The 24,723-nt window shown below is 41.3% G+C and overlaps 1 non-coding gene and 1 pseudogene across 1 annotated transcript; one reads left to right on the top strand and one right to left on the bottom strand.

Moving 5' to 3' along the window:
• Positions 1 to 24,723, top strand: part of LOC146371386 (uncharacterized) — a 132,463-nt pseudogene that overhangs the window by 48,356 nt on the left and 59,384 nt on the right.
• Positions 1,705 to 1,777, bottom strand: trnat-ugu (transfer RNA threonine (anticodon UGU)). Its single transcript has one exon. It is a non-coding gene; the product is annotated as a tRNA-Thr (tRNA).

Below are 24,723 nucleotides of genomic sequence, written 5' to 3'. Positions count from 1 at the left end.
CAGCATTTGGAATCCATCAATAATTTGCTACTATGGGTGCTTTTCTCTTTTGGGTTTGAAACCCTGCTCACATAAGGAAACTTGTCTATAAAGAGTGTGTGCAAGTGTTATAAAGTGGGGATGGGGTAGTTCTCGTCAATGCAAATCACTCCCCGCCTGCCATCTAGCTCCAGCTGGCGTGATGCTCTGGCATATTGGCAAGTGAGGCGGGCGGGTCGATAAGGATTTTAACCGCATCTTAAAATGGGTAATGGTGGCCTTTATGTGTGTCATTGTCACTTACCCAAAAGTCACGGCTCCTAAGCGCCACCATCCATCACCTGCCTGCCACATGCCTCTTTCTGCCTAACTGATTCACTTAAGCTCTGTTTGTTTGTTTGCTCTCAAAGTCACTTTCATTTATGATCGAGCTGGGCATGGGTTACGATTGCTCGCAGTGCTTTACGGCACAGAAATAGACAGACAGGGGCGGGTAAGTTGCTCCGAAATTGCTCACCCGCGCTAAAGCCTGTCATATTGGATATTACGCTTGTATGAAACTATTTTTGTACCCTTTCTTCCCAACAAAAAGGTGAAAAAAAACGATGTTGTCTCTGAAGATAGCTTGCTTCAGTCTGACTCTTAAGCCTGCAGTGAATCTAAGCTAACATGAAAGGCTTCAGCTGGAATGCTTTTATAAATAAAACAACTTTAACATGAACAACTCAGCTAAGGGAAATAAGATCTAACAGTGATTCACAGTCACTCACTTTACTTCTCAGGGCAGTTTCCCCCTCTTACTTTCTTTCTTTTTTTAAAACCACAGACATTTAAGCATATTTTAATGATCTGTGCCGTGGAAGAACAAGGAGTTGAGTCTAAGCTAACACTGTAAGGATTGGGCTTTTGAAATGAATTCATGCTGTTGGTCCTTGATTAAAAAAATATGTTGCTGTTCGGGTACTTTGCCTTCTAGGTGAGACACAGCATGCATTGTCAGTGCCAAGTGGCTGCCCTTGAAATACTGCAGAGTGTGCTTCACCTTTTCAACAAAAGTTGCAAATATATGTGTTTTCACTGCACAATAGCTACAGGCTTTGGGAATGGGGATGATAACAACAAAAAATCTGATTTTAATTGAGTCTTGCTACACTGTAACACATTTCCACACAGAATTTATGGCTACACTATAACTAGTGCAAGGACTCTTTTACTTGTGTGTCGGCTTCGAGACTATTGGACAATCAGTTGCCATAAACTTGGCAGCGGTGCCAAGATGGGATCACAAAACGTTAAAGTCCTCCTGGGTTTGATCCATCCATTCGTTTTCTTCCACTTATCCAATTCCCAGCTGCCTTTGGGCTAGCGTGTACGCTGGACTAGTGCAGTCGCAGGGCCAAAACACAGAGGCAGGCGACCATTCACCGATTAGCTGAACATTTATGAAATTTGCAAAATGTTTACATGTATGTAAAAGAAGTTGGCACTGTGTATTCTAAGGGATGCATGCACGCTGGGTCCAAAATGCTCCATTTTTCCCATAACGACGAGACTTGACGTCGCCTGCACGATTAATGAGGGATTTCGAGACCTCTGCATAGATCAATAAAGAAGTGGTTTGTCATCAATCAGAAAAGTCTCGGCGTTTCTCCAAGAACATGGTGAGTAGACACTTCATTTTTTAGCACATCAGAATGAAATTGTGCTAATAAGGTAACACAGGTAAGGCCCCAGTGAGGATCAAACTCACGACCCCTGGTTTACAAGACCAATGCTCTAACCACTGAGCTATGGAGCCTACACTCTGATGATGAGGTGGACCAAAGACGTCTGTGAGGACCAATATGCACAGGTAAAAGCTGCATGAGCAGAGACCACCGACGTCTGATGCACATCCAGTCACTGTGTTCTATAGTCAAGGCTGAAATATGACAGAAACCGCTCAGTTTCAGAAAAGAGCTTCAAGGGTTCCTCGTAGCAGGCGGAGTTGGAGGATATCCCACAGAGAACAGCAGCTTGACATTTTGAACACTTATTCTGTCAATTTGTCATTTTTAACCTCAGATTTGACATTTGTCAAAATAAAAAATATATGAAATGTGAATTTGCACCATTAACTGAAATGTTCTTACAATAAACCTTTAAATATTTTTCAGTTACATTTAGATAATTCTGCCTTTTTGTGTGTATGTAAAGTATTTAGTATTTTGTAATGTTGTTGAGTACTATGGCTTCATCATTGTTATTATAATTACTATCAATATAAAATGTATAACAGTCACAAATGTAATTAAACAGCCAGCAAAAGCCTTATAGCTCATTATTAGCCTAGCCATCGTCCTGTCACATAGACATGTAGCATTAGCAGGCTAGCAGCAAGTGCTGGATCCTTCTTGTTTCACTGTGAGCAGAAATGAGCAACCATGTGAAGTTGACGAGGCAGCTGGTAAATGCAAAAAACCCAAATAAATAAAAATGCAGGGCTACAAAGCGATATCTTAAATACTGCTGTAGATACAAAACAGAGGCGCCTGCCTTCCCTGCTTTTATACTCAGAGAATATAAAAGAGACAAATTGTTAAAATGTTCCAGTAAAAACTTTGCATGTTAGCTGTGCACAGGATTCAGTGTCCTACATATGTGCAGGATATTCACTACAGTGACTATGGCTCACTGAAGTACTTGGTTGTGTACTTCTGTACTGCCACGTATACACTGACCCGTGCATTATATAAACTACAGTAAAAATATCCACAAGTTGCTTTGCAAATCTTCACGGTTGGATTAACGAGGTGTCACTCTGTGATTCCTGATGGAGAGAGAAGAGAGCAGCCTGTTGGAGGGTGATGGATGCTCACCACAGCAACCCCACTGAGGAGCTGTAACCAAACCACGGTGGAAAAAAACATTTTAATGCTACTATTAATGCCACCATCACGAGAAAATAAAAGAGACTATAGCTCACACAGGAGTTAAACTGATGTATATGATTTTGGGCCTCATAAACAGGCTTTAGCCAGACCTTGCTATTAAATATGTTACACCAGTCTGGCTCGTGACTCACTGTCATTATTCTTACTGGATATCATAAAAAGTCTTGAAGTAAAGCATTATTCAGAGGTCATTATTAGCAAACACATGTTGGGCAGCTGTGCAAATGTGTGTCTTTCAGGACAGAAAGGCTCCATTACAAAAAGTTAGCATGAAATATACTTCATTAGAGCTTCATTCCCAGTGTACCAGAAGGAAGTTGGCAGAGCTGTTTCATCTTCATGTATATTTACAAAGCTTTGGCAAGCTTCCCACTCATTTTAGTGGCTAGCTGGCAAATATGTTGAGTTGCCCTGAGCAACTGTGAGAAGCTCAAGAGAATGGATGGCAGACTTTAGTCGGGGAAGAAATGCTCGTTAAGCCAAACTATGTTGTCATGGTTAATTAAATAAATACCCACTCATTTTTGAAGTTTGTTTTTCCTTGCGGTTCGACCCTTCCTGTCATGAAGACGCCACGGAGGCGAGTGCCGGACCGGGGTCATCGCTGCCGTTCTCTTCACTTTGACTGATGTATTTGATTAACTGGCATTACCTTCAGACTTTCTCAGGTCAGTGGTAAACCTCGGAGGGGTGGGGTCGAACAATCAAAGGTTCTGGCTTTCATCTCTTGTCCCAATATTGTGATGGAAAGCTTAAAGGCTCGCTTTGAATAAGCGCGTGTGAGGCAGAGCAAAAACAGATCCAAACCACCTGGTGATTTTCAGGATATTAACAGCCTGGCAAACACAATGTCTAATTCAATTGTTTCTGAGTCAGTGTGAAGTGTGAGAAGGAAAAGGAAAACAAGAGAAAAGCACTTGAATGGTGGAGGACAACGCAGTCACCTCGCGTCCAGCCTGCTGGAGGAAGGAACTTCACGAGTATTTTGTTTTCATCTAAGGCAGTGTCATAGTCACTTGGTAGACGCGCGTGCATGTGCGTGCGTTCTTCAGCTAGGATTTCAATGTGTGTGTGCGTGACGGCGTGCTTGTTACAAGGCACTCTCATTTACATATAGAGCACCGGGCCCTCAGGAGCTAAGTGGACTTTAACAGTGAGATAGCTTTGCTATTTATTGCTTTTCATGCTGCAGTGAATACCTGAGAGCCGCAACTTCTCAAACGTGGCAGTGAAATCCATACACAAATGACCAACAGCCATCACTGTTCTCCAGTAAGACAGCAAGGAAGCTGTTAGACATACAGTTCACCAATATCTATAAGCTGCTTCCCCGCTACTGCCCGAGCCACGGGATGAGTCACTCTATGCGAAGACATGTGGAAATAGCAAACAGCAAAGTTTGCCCTCCAAACTTTTTCACTCAGACTTAATAAAAATTTGAAAATCTGACAATCTGACTTGATTTTTATTCCCACAAACCACTGATAAAGCAGCCCACCCACACAATAAACTAACGTCAAATTGTCAGCCTGTCAACAAAAAAAAGTCAGTTTGCATTTTGAGAGAATGATGATGCAATCCATCAATGTCAGGCTAATCTGAATTGGAAATTATATTACAAACCCCCAGAATAAACTTGTGTTTTTGTCCAGTCCAGTCAGCACCATGGCAGATTTATAGCTATGTCATTATTCTCAACATAATCTTAGTTCTGCTGTGTGATTTACCGGTGATTTATAGTCATTCCATTTACTTGTAAACCATGGCAGGAACTGGCAGAAAAGGACAGCCTAATATGCTAACAGCCGCTGTACTGCTGATATGAAAATACAGCTGGGCGAGGAAGCTTTGAGCTACGCAAGGATGTCATCTTTCTCTGCAGCTGCACGCCTGTCATCAGCCCCCAGCCTGGCAACCCCGACTGCATCAAAACATTGAAATCGTTGCTTAGAAAACCACGATGATGCTCCTGTCCTAATCACCTCTCTAATGTCATCATTATTCATATAATCAACATCATAATTAGTTAGCCTTCCTTGACACATTTTTAAGACTCTTGAGCTGAGGGCGATAGCATTGCTACTGTTACAAGTGCCACCAATAGCATAGTTAGGATGTTAGCATTCTAGTGGTAGTCGAAACTTTAGAAGTACAGCTCAGACTAACTTTTTAAGAACAGGAAGTCATTTTCAAAAATGGAAGACTCGGTTTGAAACAGACTTGGACGATCTGAAGTAAGAATAAGCTGCTGGCATTCAAAATGAAGTCAACCAGAATATGCAAATTAGTGACATTTGGAGCTGAGAAGCTGTATATATGTATTCTACAATAGTACACACAACTGAGCATTACAAACATACCTGCTAACATTAATCATGCACAGCTGTGCACATAATACAGCTTCCTTATATATAAGGCTGTTTTCTGTTATAGCATTCCTTTGCTATTTTCTTGCTAGCAGAACAAATATAGAACAAATGTACTTACACCTCTTCAGAGAGCTGTTCACTAACTTGGAAATGACCCGTGCTCAGTGATGCACCGCTAGCTATAAAATGCACTACAGGGAGTGCAGAATTATTAGGCAAATGAGTATTTTGTCCACATCATCCTCTTCATGCATGTTGTCTTACTCCAAGCTGTATAGGCTCGAAAGCCTACTACCAATTAAGCATATTAGGTGATGTGCATCTCTGTAATGAGAAGGGGTGTGGTCTAATGACATCAACACCCTATATCAGGTGTGCATAATTATTAGGCAACGTCCTTTCCTTTGGCAAAATGGGTCAAAAGAAGGACTTGACAGGCTCAGAAAAGTCAAAAATAGTGAGATATCTTGCAGAGGGATGCAGCAGTCTCAAAATTGCAAAGCTTCTGAAGCGTGATCATCGAACAATCAAGCGTTTCATTCAAAATAGTCAACAGGGTCGCAAGAAGCGTGTGGAAAAACCAAGGCGCAAAATAACTGCCCATGAACTGAGAAAAGTCAAGCGTGCAGCTGCCAAGATGCCACTTGCCACCAGTTTGGCCATATTTCAGAGCTGCAACATCACTGGAGTGCCCAAAAGCACAAGGTGTGCAATACTCAGAGACATGGCCAAGGTAAGAAAGGCTGAAAGACGACCACCACTGAACAAGACACACAAGCTGAAACGTCAAGACTGGGCCAAGAAATATCTCAAGACTGGTTTTTCTAAGGTTTTATGGACTGATGAAATGAGAGTGAGTCTTGATGGGCCAGATGGATGGGCCCGTGGCTGGATTGGTAAAGGGCAGAGAGCTCCAGTCCGACTCAGACGCCAGCAAGGTGGAGGTGGAGTACTGGTTTGGGCTGGTATCATCAAAGATGAGCTTGTGGGGCCTTTTCGGGTTGAGGATGGAGTCAAGCTCAACTCCCAGTCCTACTGCCAGTTTCTGGAAGACACCTTCTTCAAGCAGTGGTACAGGAAGAAGTCTGCATCCTTCAAGAAAAACATGATTTTCATGCAGGACAATGCTCCATCACACGCGTCCAAGTACTCCACAGCGTGGCTGGCAAGAAAGGGTATAAAAGAAGAAAAACTAATGACATGGCCTCCTTGTTCACCTGATCTGAACCCCATTGAGAACCTGTGGTCCATCATCAAATGTGAGATTTACAAGGAGGGAAAACAGTACACCTCTCTGAACAGTGTCTGGGAGGCTGTGGTTGCTGCTGCACGCAATGTTGATGGTGAACAGATCAAAACACTGACAGAATCCATGGATGGCAGGCTTTTGAGTGTCCTTGCAAAGAAAGGTGGCTATATTGGTCGCTGATTTGTTTTTGTTTTGTTTTTGAATGTCAGAAATGTATATTTGTGAATGTGGAGATGTTATATTGGTTTCACTGGTAAAAATAAATGATTGGAATGGGTATATATTTGTTTTTTGTTGAGTTGCCTAATAATTATGCACAGTAATAGTCACCTGCACACACAGATATCCCCCTAAAATAGCTAAAACTAAAAACAAACTAAAAACTACTTCCAAAAACATTCAGCTTTGCTATTAATGAGTTTTTTGGGTTCATTGAGAACATGGTTGTTGTTCAATAATAACATTATTCCTCAAAAATACAACTTGCCTAATAATTCTGCACTCCCTGTATTTAAGTTCTCTATATATAACAGATAAGCATTCTACTTCTCTTCTATTCCTGATGTATTTGCATCTTGCTGTTCACTCCAGTTTCTTTACCGTGATCCTATACACAGTATAAAAGACGGCTTTAGCTATCATGATCGAGATGAGCATTTCATTTCCAAAAAACTGACCTAACAAGGAGGAGCAAGAAAGTGTGCACTTATTGGCCAAAACAGCCTTTTTTCTAATATTAGCCAAACTACTGAACTAAGGCCATAAACTAAACAGAGCTCACAACAGAAGCCATCTTATTGCAGACTTCTACAGCAGCGCTCCCAACCCCCGGGCCATGGACCGGTACTGGTCCGTGAATTGTTTGGTACTGGGCCGCGAGAGTCGAGGCTCGGGTGTGAAATTCATTGTTTTTATCATTATTTATTTATTTATTATATTTTTTTATTGTTATCTCGGTTTCCCTGGGTCTTTTCCTGTGTGTTATGAATAAATCTTCTGTTTTTGGTACCGGTACCTGTTTTATTTTGCTGTATTTATCCGCAACACCTTAAACCTTCCTCTTTTTAATGTACACATTATACTGTAGTTTTCATGGCCTCCATATATTTCTCAGTCGTATTTATACCTATAGTGTCTATGAGCCCTTTAGTAGTCCAGAGCTTTGTGCAAAAGGCAAAGAAGTGAAGAGATCATTGCTTTCATCACAGCAGATTGATGGAAAGGACCCTGGAACCCAGAGTTGTATTGTAAAAAGTCTTGAAGGTCCCTCTTCTTATTAAGGCTGAGCTCTGGAGAAGCATGGTGGCTATTGACTGAGGTGGAGTCACTCAACCAAATTAGCCTTTAGCCTTGGAAGAATTCACCCTGTACCTTTGACTAGTTATTGCTTCCTTCTTTACAGATCATACATCTATGGTATTGATTGGCCTTGCCTGCTCCACAGCTCTAATTGTTGTCCGGGCCTTGCATTTCACAGACAGTAATAGGTTACACCGAAGAATAAAGATGCAGTCGCTGGATATTGATCACCAGGAATCCACACCTCTGGCAAAATTAATGAGACAATGCATATGGATCGATGCTGCCCCCCCTCACCGCCACCACCCCTTGGCAAAAGCTTCTTTTTTTCCACTTCTTCTTCCTCAGAGCCGGCGCCTGCAATCCAAGGAAAAGTGCTGATTTGAGCTCATCTTTTCCAAAGCATCTCATTAAAGTTCATCATGGAGTATCAATGGCAAAACAGCAAAAAATTTTAGAAATAAAGAATTAAAAAAAACAAAAAACAGCCAGGAATCTCATTATGGATTGTGCGGGGGTGGTGCAGCTGGGGCTGGGGGACCAGGAGGCGTGGGCACGACTCAGTTGTTTAAGTGTAACTGAGACGGCTGGCTTGGTTGTTGTGCTGTAAACGATTGGACTGCGTTTGTGCGTCAGCAAATATGACTTTCCAATACGGGAGGACGGATCCCGCATCCTGTCCTCATTCGGAAGTAGCGCACGAGTTTGTTGTTGTTGAGGACTGCAGAAGATTAATGGACCAGTATGTTCACTGTGTATTCTGTGGCTATCGCAGCCTTTTAACCCACAGAAACTCATCCCATTTGTTAAAACACGAGCGCAACCCACAAGGATGTTACAGCACACGAAAATCAATTCTCGATTCCCATAATTAGCACGCCTGAGAGACATATTGGAACAATATGAGAGTGTGGTTTTGCCTTGTGTGCCTGAGAGACTGTGCAGCTCTGTGTGGGGAGATAATTATGACGGGGATTCTTAGAAGCTACAGGGCAGCAAAGCACTCACACATGTAATTACTCACACTCGATGCAGTGCCCTCCTGTGGTGGGACCCGGCGCATGGGTTTCGGGTGTCAAGGATCCCGCTGCCTGTTTTCTCTCTGTGTGCTTACCAACAGAAAGGAATCGTTTCATCACTTTCTACTTTAATCTGACACGGACACACACGCCTCCACAGATACACACACAGAAGCTGAACGTTTTGGTTGTCAACTCTATGCTTTTCCAACCCTGGAGAGCACAGGGTCTCTTAATAGAGAGGTGAGAGAGGCACAGCAGCTAATTAAGGAGCAGAAAATAGCATAAAAAACTGCTTAAAGTTTGTGTCCATAAGCACAGGCTGAAAGAGATGTTTAGGTTTGGGTTACAGCATAAAAATATAAATATGCTAATTCAGTATTACTTATACTGCTGGAGGTGCTTTCAAAAGGTTTTCAGAACCTCCACAGTTTCACACACAGGCATGCCCACACACACACACACACACACACACACACACACACACACACACACACACACACACACACAGAACACTCTTCTCGAGTCTAGTCTGAGTGTCCTATCATCCAGCAGTGTGAGAAAAAAGAGGCCTGAAATTGGGTTGTATTCTCTTTGCTAGAGCACTCTGGTGATTCAGGTGTGGTCTCCTTTTTCCAATTAGATCCTACAACACACTTCATGCTCTTCTGAGCAGGAGCAACTGCATAGCTAGACCCCAGGTACATGCCCAGGTACGTATAGATCCATTGTGCCCCACTTAAATCTCAAGTTGAGGTTTTAACAAGCTGCTGCATTCGGGAGTGGAGTCGTCTAGATTGATAGACGGAGGGAAAAGCTTTTCTAATGCACAACGTCAAATCAGTGCAGTTTGATCCAACATACAAGCTGATCTTACAGCGCAGCACTCAGTGGGTCGGCACTCTGCGTATATCAATGTATGATAACACAACCTGACTGTAAGCTGAGCTACTGTCAGCTTAATGCTCAAAGTGAAACTCAAACTTTACAGCAGTGTGTTTTTGGCTTTCACATGATGTATTTATGACACTTTCTTTTAAGAAGCTGACCCAAGTCAAGATTTTTAAAATTCATTTGTTATGACATGGAGATGAATGCAAATGTGCATAAAACTCAAGCACAAGTTTAAAATATGTGCTGAAATAGATCCATGCATCCATCCAGGATATCCAGGTGGGTAAACCCCGAAACACGTTGTAATACCAACAGACAGACAACTATTCACATTCACTCCCACCTGGGTGGTAGATTCAAACCTAGGATCAGTGCTAACCACTGTGCCAACATGCTATCATTATGCTGAAACCTGCATTTTAATAAAATAGATTTATCTAGGCCAGGGATGTCAAACTCCTTTTACATCGTTAGCCACATAAACTCTGATATCTGTCAGATAACGACACATTGAATCACTGCAATATCTTAATGTAAGATAAAGAAACACAGTTTTAACAGTTTATCTCAGTTTATTACATGATACATGCTGCTGGAGTAAACAAGAAGAAATCTGTCAGCACGACTTAAACTGTAAATATAAAAATATAATAACACAGGAAACATTCTTGCAGGAACATCCTCTAATTATAAAACAGAAACTCTTCTTAATTCATAGAAAATATCCAGTTTTTTTCATAAACTGTGGAACCATTCGATATAAAAAACAAACAAACAGACAGACGAAAAAAAACTGTAGAAATTGAAAAGTTAAGAACTTTTTTTCACAACAGGCCAAAGGCCAGTAACAAAACTGAACCCAAGTGCAGCACAGAGGCAGCAAAAGACTTTTACAAGGTTTATTTGGCTAAATGCAAACCACGAGGGGACGCGGCAACTCGAGGGTGGAAACGTAGACTAGGGAGTTGAACTGGAGTGTAGCAGGTAATATTTGGTGGTAGCAAGAGGAGAGAGGACAGAGAGGGGTTAGCGTGGTGTCGGCAATCAGCCCCGAGCAGAAACGGGAGCTGGAAGCATGTAAATATAATAATAACCACTGCAGCTAAAAAGAGAGCCTGACGAGCCCAGCTGTAAGTAAACTATTAAGACTCGTCTGTACACTGTGTTCCTGTTTTCTATTGGAGCAGCCTTTCAACGCCTCTCTCTGTCTCTCGCTGCAAAGTTGACCCAGACAACAAAGTAAAGCTAGTTTTCGGCTACGAGCCCGACACGAACCTGACGTATTAGCCAGAGGTCCCTTTACTACTACAGTGTGTGAATGTGTGCGTGAATGGGTGGATGACTGAATGTGTAAAGCGCTTTGGGGCCCTTAGGGACTAGTAAAGCGCTTTACACATACAGGCCATTTTACTACGGTTCGGAGCCGCGGACCTGTTTTCTATACGCGATCGCTGCAAAAAAGTGCAGCCTTGCCTAATGTCCACCTACTGTTACTCATTTATATTAAGGTTTAAAACTCTAGGTTGTATCGGTATGGAGAGTAACCTTCAGTAATAGTAATAAATCACATTCATGTGAAGCATGATAATATATTAAGTAATCCAAAGTATTCAGAATAGTTACCCTCATTGAGTAACGTAACAGAATACTTTACAAAATACATTTTGGGGCATGTAATCTGTAATCTGTAGTGGAATACATTTTAAAAGTAACCTTTCCAACACTGCAGACAAAATTTGCAGATCTGAGTTTCTGGACATTTCTTTCCACTTTTAGTTCATTTTGCTGTTCTTTAGGAATATTACGGTCCAAGAACAGCAAATAGCAATCGCCACATCATAAAACCCCTGATAGGTGAGCTGCACCAGTCATCTCTTTATATTGCAAAGCACTGCTGGGAAACCATGAGTGATGATATTTATGTGGTTATGGCTTTACCATGTGCCAACCATATTGCAAAACTGCTTGAGAAATACAAAGACTGAAAGAGAAATATGCACACACCAGGGAGGGGATTAACAAAGCATGTGTGAACTCAATCAAAACAATAACAAGGGCAGGAAAGGAACAAAGGGAGGATTAAAATCACACACAGCTACATTAGGAAGCAACTTTCAAAATAAACATGGAAGTAAACTGAAGGAGAGACCAAAAGTGCGCTCACATGCACAAAAGTAAGACACAGACTGGAGAATCGGGGAGCACAAGAGAAGGGAAGCTGCTCGGGAAATGGAAAAACACTTAAGCAAGATGAAGATTCCAACAATAAATCATGAGTCAACACAAATCATTAAGTCTGGTCCATGGAAGCAGCAACCAACAGGCCAACTGCACACAAAGCACGCTAAATGGACTGATTCTTATATAGCACTTTTCTGTTCAAGCACTCAGAGCACTCTACTCAACATGTCTCATTCAGTCTGAGTTTAATATCTTGCCCAAGGATATTCGGCCATACAGACCAGAGCAGAAAGGGCTCAAATCACTAACATTCCCATTAGTTGTAGACCTGCTCTACCTCCTGAGCTACAGCCCCCCCACAGGAAGACTAAAGGGGTCCCATGTCCAGGACAAGTTTAGAGACGTCCTGGCTCCCCAGGTGTGACCTTCTCAACATTGGGGCTGCTGTGGCTCAGAAGGTACGGCAGGTCGTCAAGACACCAAACCCAGAGTTGCACCCAGTACATTAATTGGTAGCGCGAGTATTTCAGTGTCAAGTTAAAAGTGCTTTTATGAACAGCTGGAGCTTTGAGTGAATAGACTAGATAAGCACTATATAAGTAGCATTTAGACAGTTGATTTTAATGTGTCCACAGCAACCAACTTCCCATAAAGGAAGAAAACTGACTAGATTTTCGACTTCTTTTCAGTTCTTTTCAGAAAGGATTCTTTTGAAATTCAAGGTAGGCTTTCATGCATCTTGACACCAAATTTGCCAGGTACCTGGAATGTTCAATAGCGCTGCTTTGTAGAGCAAAATAAAGTAGATGCCGCTCCTTCCTCTACGGGCACCTTCATTTTCTTCCGTAGCCCTCTGAAGCCTGTGAAAACCAATCTGTTGCTGCTGGAAAGCAATTTAATCCAATGATTTTTTTATATATAAAGAGAACTGAAAAATAAACTTATTTTTGGTCACCACATAGTATAATTGTGTTATAAGTACTTTGATTGGGGCTATTTTCACTGCAGTCGTTGGGCTAACCCCTGCCAGCAATGAGTGAACTTTCCCTGGTTGCTGTGAGTGTACAATTGCAAATCTCTGAGGGGACCAAGTAGTACCATGTGAATGATGGTGATTGGCTGTTTATTAGATTCAAAGGTGGTATTACTGCCAGTGATATTGAGCCTGGCAAAGAGGCTCTCTGCGGTACGTTACTCAGGAGAGAAGAAAATAACAACAAAAATACAAGGAATCTCTGTGTGCAGCAGGAAACTCCAAGTAATTAATGAGGTTTATTTTGTTCTGACTAGAGCATCTTTTTCAGAGTAACCTTTTATTTTTATTTATTTTTTTACCCTCAGGTGTGGGTAATGACTAAGTACCCTTAATTTGAGCAGTGACAGGAGCGGTTAAGATTGGAGCGGAGACATTAGTATGGAGATAGGACGCCTTAACTCAGAGCAAAAGTGCTAAAGGGAGGAACATAATTTGCTGCACTCGCTAACACATTCATACACACATTTTCTATTTGCTCCTTTGTTTATGTATTGGCTTCCTGATGAAATGTGTTATGTAACACCTTTTTTTAATAGTCTCACCTGAACACAAGTAATTTGCATTTCTCTGTGTTTTGCAGTTTTTTCTCCTCCCCTCAGGAGTTTTATCTCTATGCAAATATACAGATTCAAACTTAGAAAAATAACAAAGACTGCAAAGAAGAAGAAAATCACCATATTAAGCATTGTTTTTCTTTTGACTGTACATTATCTGCTTTTTTAAGCTCATGTCTGGACTCTTAAGAACCGGCTCGCTCACGGCTGTGACAGCAAACGTGAGGTGAAGCTTTCTGAGCGGTGAACCAGTGCACCACATCGTCAGTAATGAGGAATTAAACTGGGTCCAGCAGCAGTTCCTATCTGCGGTAAAAAATTGGCTGCGTGTTTTATCTTTCTCCCACTTTGACTGTTTTAACGGCTCTCCTTCACGTCGCTGCTTAATGCGAGGAAGAAAAATGGTCACCAACAAGGTTGCGTTATTGATGGCGCTGACATTTGTGGTTACACCTTTCAAGTATGTGGGAATATCAGTTTTCTGTCCACTGAGGCTCCACTCTGTTTCCGCTGGCATACAGTGGAAGCACGCAGCCACCGCGTCGATTCACGCTATCCCTCCAGCTGAGAGCAGAAATCTTAAACCATCATTTACATCCCTCGCCGCGTGCATTTTGAGGCATAAGTGTGAAGAGACGAGGTCGGCTCCATTAATTAGGAGCACGGCACCGTTAAAATGGATCTGTGGGGAAGGATGGTGATACTTGCTCCTTGCAACCTGCCCACTGTCCTCCCACGGTGCAGGTGATTAATGATGTCAGACGTATCAGGGGGGCCCTTATCAGACATGGACGCTCCCACCAAACAAAGCCAGGGTTAGGAGCTCGATGTTTAACTGATGAAGTGGGACTGATGGCAAGGGGGAAGCAGAGAGCTGCTGTGAATGCTAATGACCTGTGGCATCGACTGTTAGATGAGCACCGAAGAACATTAACCGTTCGGCTCCCCGGGTTAGTGCTCCAACTGTGATGTGTATGATTTTGCGGTGCAGCACGGATTCTGGGATTTTCCTGGAATGCACAGCGGTGGATTGACATTCAGGTCATTTACATGAGCAGCACTATGGAAGAAATAAGCTTCAGTTTTAATTAAAGGCCCGACTGAAGTCCTTTCAGACCATTTTCAGGTGAATCAGATTTCATTTTGTTTAGAAATGCATGAGTACAGGAGCAGCGCGGTGCTGGTGCGATTAGCCTGCCGTCTGTGTAAAGTTTACGTGTTCTCCTTGTGTCTGCACGGGTTCTTCTGGGAACTCTAGATTCAGTCCCTCCAAAACATTTCTCCTAATTCCATCAGTAAATATTATCATGCACTTTCTGCATAATAACAGGTCTGTGATGCCCTTAGTGTCCACAGCTGGACAGACGGCACACTGAGTGGATGTTTGTCCTTTATCCAGGATGTGTTTTTGATGAGAGGTGTGGGTAACCTGTTGAGCCCCACTCTTGATAAAGATGGGGGTTGTAAAAATTCCCACTAAGCGCGGGTCATAAGCTTTGGGCTGTAGGGTGGCTGTATCTCGGGAAGGTTGGCGGTTTGATCCCTGACTGCTCCAGTCTGTGTGGGTAAGATACTAAACACAGAGTTTCTAAGGTGTTTATTGGAGTGAGAACGGTAAAGGAAAGCACTTCGCAAAGAAAAAAGGTGCTTGGGTGAATGAAGTATTCAGGCAGAGTAGAAAAATGCTATATATTCATGTGCAGTTGTGAGTTATAGGAAGATGTAAGTGAGTCAGAACTGTGACTGCAGCCAGGCACCCTGGAGCCTGACCTTTACCCCAGCGGTCGCCAACCTTTTTTGCGCCACAGACCCGTTCATGTCCAACAATATTTTCACAGACCGGCCTTTAAGGTGTCGCAGATTACCTGTTATAAATACAACAAAATAAAATCAGTACCTGTACACAGGAAAAGAGAAACTGAGTTAAAAAAATAACGATAAAATTTCACAGCCGAGCCTCAACTCGCGCGGCCCGATACCAAACGACTCACAGCCGGTCCATGGCCCGGGGGTTGGGCACCCTATAGATGACCGTTGAGCACGTTGGATAACAACATGTGAAAACATGTGTAATTCCTAAAGAGTTGAGCAAATGATTTTGTTAAACTGCTTGAATTGAAGGTGAAAGTCTGAACTTACAACAATCAGATTTTAATTGTTTGATTTTTAATTGTCACTTCTGCAAAAACAGCTGGATCTAACTTCCATTTTAATTACAGTGCTGCAATAAAAATTAAGGAAATTATTGATTTCTTTTAGTGCCTGTTAATGTTTTTTTTAGTATTCAAAAAGAAGAGACATGAATCAGGTATAGGGGCATCAAAGCTGCACTTATGCACGTGATTGTGGAGGAAATGCATTTAGTTATTCTGCATCACTGGAAAAATGAGTGAGGACCTGAATGTTGTTTAATGGGATACATTTAAGTAACGATCATATCACGTTTGATGGAGCCACAGAGATCAATAAGACAATCTCTGTGTCCAATCAAAGTCTAATCTTTGTCAAGTTATTTAAGTTATCTCCTGCTGCACTGATGTACTTGCTTTCGATTTGATCGCCCATTTCACGAAGGAACTGTGTGAGGCCTGGCATGGAAAATATAATCAGGTCTATCAGCTCCAGCTAAAAGAGAAGGAGAAAGGGGAAGCTCTTGTCTCTCTGACGATCTGCCACTACAAAAGGTGGCTTCTCTCCTCCGTGCGCACGTTGCTATCTCTGATGCAACAAAAATAGAATACTGTAGAGGATATAAGACACTTATGTTTTATTAAGCTGTGGGGGGCGTCTAATGAAGCGGGAAGGCGCAGCCGTTATGCCAGTGGACGCTCTTGGAACACATCAAACAGAAATTTGCAATTAAAGGTAAAGAAATAAGTACTTTACACGTGGAAGGCTACTGCAGCGGTTACCATCATCATATTTGCTGTTTGAGTTCGAGTAAGAGTAGTGCAATATGCTACAATAAAATCCACTTTACTTCCAGAGATCAAAGAAAGCAACACACGAAGATCATTTGAATAAAGTCCTTTGAGAACATCAAGTAAACACCACCTACAGGAACACATTCTTTTCATGTTGGAGAAGAAAGCACAGGATGCGCGCTTTAAAGCTTTACGTGTAAGAAACGTATATAAACAGGGAGGCTTAATTTGTTTCTGCACTGCACCTTATTTGCCCGAGGCAAATGTCAAGAATTCATACAAGCCTGCAAATTAATACTTAATGACTGTCATTTATTTGCTATTCTTCTACTATCCTGGGAAATGTGTGGGGATGTTTGACAGAAAGCACAAATCACAGTGTGTAATTTGACCGAGCTCTTATGAGAAACAGGCGCACAAAGTTGATTGCTAGTTGATTGTTTCTGCATAATTGTGATTTGGACAGGGCTGAAATATCTCGACTGCTGTTTGATGAATTTAAATTTTGTAAAGACATTCCGTAGGGGGGGGGGCGGGGGTTCAGGTGGCGGAGCGGTTCGATACCCGGCCTCTCCGTTTACCCAAGTGTCCTCAGTCGAGACGCCGCATGGCAGCTCTGCCGTCATTGTTGCTTGGGGTGAGTACGTGAATGAGAAACATATTGTAAAGCCGTTTGTAGAGCCTAGTGAAAGCTGTGCAGACTGCTTACATTAATCACCAAGGATGGCTGAATATCTACTCTCTGCTTCAGTGATCTCCTGACTCTTTCTCTGGGCTCTGAGAAAGACCAAAGTAGAGGAAAAGCCTATTTTTATTAATGCAAAGATCTATTTTTGCTTTTCTATCCTTGCGCTACAATCCACAGACGTGTATCCATCTGGCATAATTACTAGACCTCAAGTTAACTATGCGTACCTGTGGTCGTGGGTCACTTCCAATAAAATAGCACGAGACTGGAGTAAAATGTGTCCATCAGATGTTAGACGTTATTAACGAGCCCACATGTTGACACAGGAAAGAATCCCCACCCTTCTAAAGGGGAAAGGCTTCCTTTTATACTCTACCTGATTCAGGCAGCATCTGGAATAGACCAAGTCTGGGGGTCAGCAAATTAAACAAAAACATAAACCTCCCCATAAGAAAACATCAAGCACAATATAACACATCATAGACATAATTAGATTTGTAACAATCCTATAAATAACTCAATAACATATTGACTTCAAACACTTCTATATACATTAAAGCACCTTAACCACACCCCCCTAGCCTGGCAGTTGGTTCGCTCCAGGAGCTCATAAGCAGGAGATTGAGCTGCTTTTACTCTTCTGCTCCACATCCTGCAAAAGAAGCAACCAGGAAAGGTGAGCGCTGTCACCACTTCTCTTTTTACATATCCAAATAATTTAAGTTACAGACAAATGATTAAACATGAACAGCTCTAACTCCGGTTCTCTTCCCGACACAGGTCGGATGGCCAGTACCCCGGTCTCTTCACCTTTCATGAGCAGTCACTTAAATATTAACCCAAATAACTCTAATAAAGACTCACTATCAACCAATGTGTGATTTCCTTCATTATAGTTTTTAATTCCCAACCAGTCAGTCAAGAAAGGCTAATGGAACTCCTGGTCTCCATTACAAAAAGGCACATATAATGTATGAAAAAGCACTACAGGGTGTCTAAGGCTACATACTTGGTAAAAATTTTAATGTTTTAATTCGATTTCAACATTTTAAGTTAGTCACTGTAGTGGCTGCAGGTGCAAATGTCACAGTTAAAGCTTCTACTGGTCAGAACTAGAACAGTGTTGAACAAATCCTACTGTAGTAAGTTTCCAGGTGTGTAAAATAAGTAATGAGTAGCCTGCCCCAGAGTTTTTCTACCATTATTACACTGGGGTCTACGACTTGTTTTCTCATGTCACAGGTTCAATAGAAGTACGTTGAGTGCACGGCCCCAGTGTGGCACCTGTGAAGAGACAATAATGTTTCTTCTGACGGTGCTACGAGGAGGTTAAAGTGAAGATTTGTAGTAAAAGTGTAAAGAAGGCTGTGATTTATATACAGACACTAAAGGCCTTAGTGGATGCTTCTTCATGAGACTCTTGTGTTTTTTTTCAATCAAGGACCAAAAACAGGGGAAATACATCATGACCAGAACATCAGCAACAGAGGACACAAACAGGAAGAAGAGGAATGAAATGAAACGATGAAAAAAGCAGTGGATCCAGACCACAGTCTCTAAAGACTGATGATATCCTCCTGCCATCACACACGAGGTGAGACTGCTGGACAGCAAGCTAAAGGCCCCACGGTGCAGTCGAGTGCACATTATACATGTATTGTTACATACATGCACTGATTCAGTGAAATGCTCCAAAGTCACATCAGTTCCATCAGCTTAGATGGTTTTGGCAAACAGAATATTTATGACAGAGGTAAGAAAAGCAGCCACGCGGCAGTCTGTCGCTGTGTGAGAATCCAGGCTCAGTGCTTCCACCACTTAAAATATTTGAGCAGCTGTCACAAAAGAAGCACCGTCAGGGATTAAAGTCATTCTGAACCTGAAAATACCTCCACATGTGTTGGATGAATGGTAATTAAATTCGATATGGAAACGGTCACAACGGTGTGACTTTTAATGCAGCTCTATAATTACAATCTGAAATCAGCTCAACCAAATGGCTACACACATAAGATAAGTTATTAATATTACCTGCTGAACTTCTTCTTAACCTTTTCATCTTGAGGATTTTAATTTTTGCTTAAAATGACCTAAAATTGTTGGTTGGCACAACTGTCTAATGTAGTCGAGTCATTTCTTAACTGGAAATGAGTCAGTTGGATTTTGGCGCCTGAATTTTGGAAAAACTGGGTCCTAATTTTCAGACGGCTCTTTTTCCTAATTATTCATCTGGTTTTGAACAAACTGAACGTGTATGTTTTCTTATCATGCAACTGATCTTTATTTTTTATTCTTTTTAAATTTTCTTTCACATTCTCCTCTTCATAAGCACTGCGTCTCATAGAACATGCACCAAATGCAAAGGCAAGATAATAGTTTTCTAATATGTTTCATATTCGAGTCTTCTCTCTATATACACTTCTGTGGTTATTGATGTGCTACATAATGAAGAATGGACCTCATTTATAAACAGCTGTGCATAAATGTGTGTGTAAACTGTGCTTACGAACACTTCACACACACACAAGAACTGTTCCTACCTTACAAACAACTTTTTAAAGTGCCTCAGACGATGCACACAAGCAAATAATGAAGCTCTGGCTTTCCTACAAAATTTAAAAGCACGTTTTTAAATTGAATACTACTACTATTGTTTCCCTGAAGGGAGGGAGTGTGCAGCTGCTTCAGTTTGGTTTTCTGTTTATCTGTCTGTTGGAAGTGTAGCAACCACATTTTCAAGATATCTTGTTCAAATTTTGTGTGTTGGTAGAAACAGACCGACCAACATGGATATCGGGCCACACCCGTTGTCCGTAGCGATGAGAAAAAAAAGCACTGGATGGACCGAATCGAAGAGGATATGAAGGCTGCAAACATCACACCGGAAGATGCTCTGGACAGGAAGTGGAGGAACAGTGGAGAGAGAGAGAGAGAGAGATCGGGTCAACCAAATGTGAAAATCAGTAAATACTTTATATGAGCCACAATTTTTTATGGATTGTTTTCAAACTTCACAACAATACACTAGACCTTGGAGGACACAAGTATTTAGGTTGGGTAGGCACTTTGTCTCGACCTTCACTGTTAGCATCCACTGTGAAATTGACCTTAATAAATGTGAAGAAACCATAATGACGAATATATCGCATGAAGAGACGTGTACACATGCAACAGGCTGATGTCATCACATTGTAATAAAACAATCCACGTTTTAGTATTGATCTTGCACTTTGGGGGAGTTGTGCTGTTATTATTATTATTATTATTATTATTATTATTATTATAGAATAGAATAGAATAGAATTCAACTTTATTGTCATTGCACATGCACAGGTACAGGGCAACGAAATGCAGTTTGCATCCATCCAGAAGTGCTTTAGCCATGATATATTACAATATATATTAGCAATAATATAGATATGTAAGTATATTACAGAAATGGGTCTATTATGGTATGTTATAATGTACACGGTATGAAGTATGTTATGACTATTCTATAAGTATGAACAGGCTATGAACAGGATATAAATATGAAATAAAAAACTATACAGAAATCTGAGATATACAGTTATACAGAAATGTGAACTATGCAAGTTATAAACAGTTGTAGGATTAAAAATTATCGTATGTACAGAATGATTATTTACACAGAACTATATTATACTATATTTATTTTTATTATTATTAACATTCTTGCAGCATTTTTTCCCCTAACGATTGTCTCTCTGGTGGAAAGCTGCACTTTTTCTCAGGAACATAAATAAAATCCTTCCAGATCCACCAAACTCTGGTGATGTTCTGTTTAAACATTTATGTTAAAGGCGGTGTGTTGTTTGATTTTTACAATGTTACAACACAGTCTCATAATTTACATGTTTACAACTGCAGTTTACTGTTGCTATTTACTCAACACCGGCAAATTGGAACTGGTGTAATATGGAAACAGTTATAGACACATTTGTGTGAATTTGAATTTAATTGGGTGAGTGTGTCTTCTGCACGGAGAGAATTGCGCCTCAGCTTTGTTGTTCAGGGCTTCATTGCTGCAGTGAGACTAAAGTCGGAGCTTCTCCTGCTTTTTTACCTTAGCGGTGCAGCGTTCACCTCGGGGTAAACATCATTGCTTATACAATGAGGGGAAATAATTATTTGATCCTCTGCTGAATTTGTAAGTTTGCTGACTCACAAAGAAATGAACAGTCTCTAAATTATTTTGGTGAATTCATTTTAATGGAGACAGACAGAATATCAATCAAAAATCCAGAAAAAAACATTACATTAAAGTTATAAAGTGATTTGCATGTCATTGAGTTTGGCTGCGCGCTCATGCGGCTCACAGCCAAACTCAATGACAATCTGCAGGAGTCAGGTTGTAGAGCATCAAGAGCTTCTTTCACTCAATGACATCCAAATCAATTTATGACGTTCAAGTAATGCGTTTCTTCTTGATTTTGATTTGGTATCCTGTCTCTCACCATTAAAATTAAACTACCAGAGAAATTAGACACCGTTCATTTGCTTGTGAGCAAACTTACAAACTCGGCAGGGGCTCAAATAGTTTCCCCCCCTCTGTATGGTGTAAAGGGGCTGTGGAGGTATGCAGGTAGCGTGCAGACTGCAGGAAGAATGTGGAATGAGACTGATTCACTGATTCAACACATGCACTGTGGGAAGAAATTGGCCGGTGCGCACATGTCATTAATCTGATGGGGATTTTGTGTGCTGAGGGTAAGAACGTTTCCACAAATATATTAGTGAACGAGGTCCAATATTATCATATGAAGTCACCATAAACAGATAAGACGACATAAGCTAACAGTTAATGATTAGAAATATGTATAAATAGCCAATCAGCTATTATGATTACCATATTTGGACTCAGCCCAGTAAAATCCATGAGAAACAGCGTTTAGCCCAAACTATCATGATTATAGACTGTTTCTTGTTAGGGTATATACTCTGACCACACACCTGGGGGGACCGGGGCATAGATGTGGATAAACAAGTAATTTGATTGTTTCTGTATCACTGTGGTCTTTATCCCCCCCCCACATTTGCTTCCTCTGTCTTTCTCATGCTGTGTGAAACCAAATAGTGTAGATATGTTGATCATCGCACGCTCTCTGTTGATCTCTTTGCAGTGCGTCTCGATATTGGCTGCCAGCAGAGAGTCTGTGGGGTGCATGTCAATCCAGTTTTACCCACCGAAGGATCCCTCTTCCCTCGTTTGCTACGAAATTTCCAAAGAATATGAATCATCTTCCACCAAGAGCGGCTCCTTCTTCCCTTTCAGTGTGTTCTCTCCATCGTTCCCATTCATCCTGTGTGCCGGAGAGGTCCGCAAGACTCATTAGCACCCGCCTCTGTGTTTCATGCCGTGTTTCCCCAAAGGCATAACTAGCACCATTAGCCCAGGCAGCAGTGAGATTTCAAACTGCCTGGGCAGACGGATGCCTTCCAAACCAAAGTGTGCGCCTTTCTCTAATTAGCATTTTTCTAACATCAATATATTTTCCTCTGGCCTCCTAGGACCAAAACTCTGCCGAATTAATTATTAACAGCCTTGCTGTCTTCCACTTTCATTTTCTCCCACTTCCTCCTCTTCCTTTTAAGGCAGTCATGGTTTCCAAGATTCTGCCTCCAGTTGGATGTGAATGCGGGGCGGACATTCGGCGACAGCTCCCTCCCTTAGGTATGCTTTAATAGCACACATTTTGTGCATAAAATGATCAATTTGAGTCCAAATCAAGAAGGCAGGCTGCATTAATGTCCATGAACGCTGGAGTGCACCAGGCTTCGGGGCCCACAGGACGCATTTAATTATGTTTACATTTGCCTCTACTCTAATTTATTGTGTACTGTCAGATTTTGGTATTCATTGTGCCAGTTTCTAAGCCATGCAGAATGAGAATCACCTGCTGAAAATAGAGTGACTGCTTTTCAGAATTCCCCCAGGTGAAGAACAAAGAGTAATTCATTTTTTTCAATCTGTCACAAAAAGGAAGAAAAAGTGAGACCAGAGACTTTAAAAGGCAGGGATTGGACTGGAGGCACAATATGGCTGAGGAGATAAAGTTGAAAAAGAGCAAGATAACCCTTTTGCTTGGCTAGCCTTTGTGACACAGTGGGAATAACCACAGCACAGGATTGGTAACCACCATAATTTCAGGTTAAACACAAACACCCCCAACTCAGTCCAGCAAATATATATATATATATGTACACATTCAGTAATGACAGAGTGAGCAGTCGTCTACCAAGCATGTGCTGCAAATGCTATGCTGTAAATAAGATCTAAGAACAGTTCAGCTGTTTGGGGAAAATATGCAATAATGGTTTTTCGTGACTGATTTATAGAACAAAGGCTGTTTAAGTAAACAGCCTTTTGCATCCAGCTGCTGCTTGTGGTTGAAAACAAATCTAGTAAATCAACATAAAATATCTGTTAGTCTGCCTCTGAATATTTTCTCATTTCCAAAGCACTTCATGAGTGTACTCTGCACTTTAGTGTCTGAAACTAGTTCACTTAAAAATGTGGCTTCTGTGTTTTGGAAAACGTCGCAAAACAGGAAGAAATGCGACTTTTTATTAGCTGATTATTTTCAGATGGATGGGGGTACTGATGTGTCGTCCTTTGGTTTTAACTGCATTTTAAAGCCATGCCATGATGGAGTGCTATCAGCTAACACCAGCGAGCTTCAACAGACACACTCATGTTGTATAATTAGTGCTAAATAGTTAAACTAATAAACTTTGTACCATAGCGAGGATTTTGTTTGTGTTTGTTTTTGTCAGACCATCAATGAAAATGCTCCAAGTAAAAACATGGTGGATTGGTCCAGTTCAGTGATTTATGTCAGCACAGGTGGGGCCTAATGCCGAATTCCAGGAATCTCTGAACTTGGAAGTCACTGTCATTCACTGCTTCAGGTTGACCTCTTTCCACACACTCACCTATCTAGGTAGATGAGCTCATAACTATTCATAGAGGACAAAAGCATACTGCACACATGCTTCTAAATGCTGTACAGTTGGCCAGCCTAACATGGGAATTTATGTTTTGCCCTTTATTTGAGCCAGCCTCAAGTGGCCACTAGAGGAACTGCAGGTTTGGAATGCAAAAATGTCCTTTTTTGCATTTCTTGAGGTCTTCTTTAGGGATAAAGTAATAACTACTGAAATAATGATTAATAAACATAACATAAGAGGAAATTTGGTCTGAAGGACCCATCAAATCACAGGTCCTAGACATATGCTGATAATAATACAGATAGAATAGAAAACAAAGCACCAAACATTAGTGTAAATAAAACATACAACAAACCTAATGTCTTAACCAAACTGCATATTACCTGCAAAAAAGCAGAAATAAAGTACTATCAAAGATCTGTGTGCAGAATAAGAGTTGGGATTCCTTTTCCTTCTTCTGATATTTGTTATTTCCATTTGTAGTAATTTATTTTGGTAGCTCTGTTTATGGACCTCCCTGCCCTTTGTATGTACACATGAATAGCCAGAGGTTGGGAGAGCAGCAGCAAAACCACAGCACAAAACAGAGCAGGCAACAGCTGTCTGTTGTAGATACAGACGACTGCAGA

Source organism: Perissodus microlepis, chromosome 15 (genome assembly GCF_051167445.1).
Source record: "Perissodus microlepis isolate ML-2025 ecotype Zambia chromosome 15, ASM5116744v1, whole genome shotgun sequence".
NCBI lineage: Eukaryota > Metazoa > Chordata > Actinopteri > Cichliformes > Cichlidae > Perissodus > Perissodus microlepis.
Note: the sequence above shows the minus strand (reverse complement) of the source record. Positions and strands in the feature narration are given on the sequence as shown.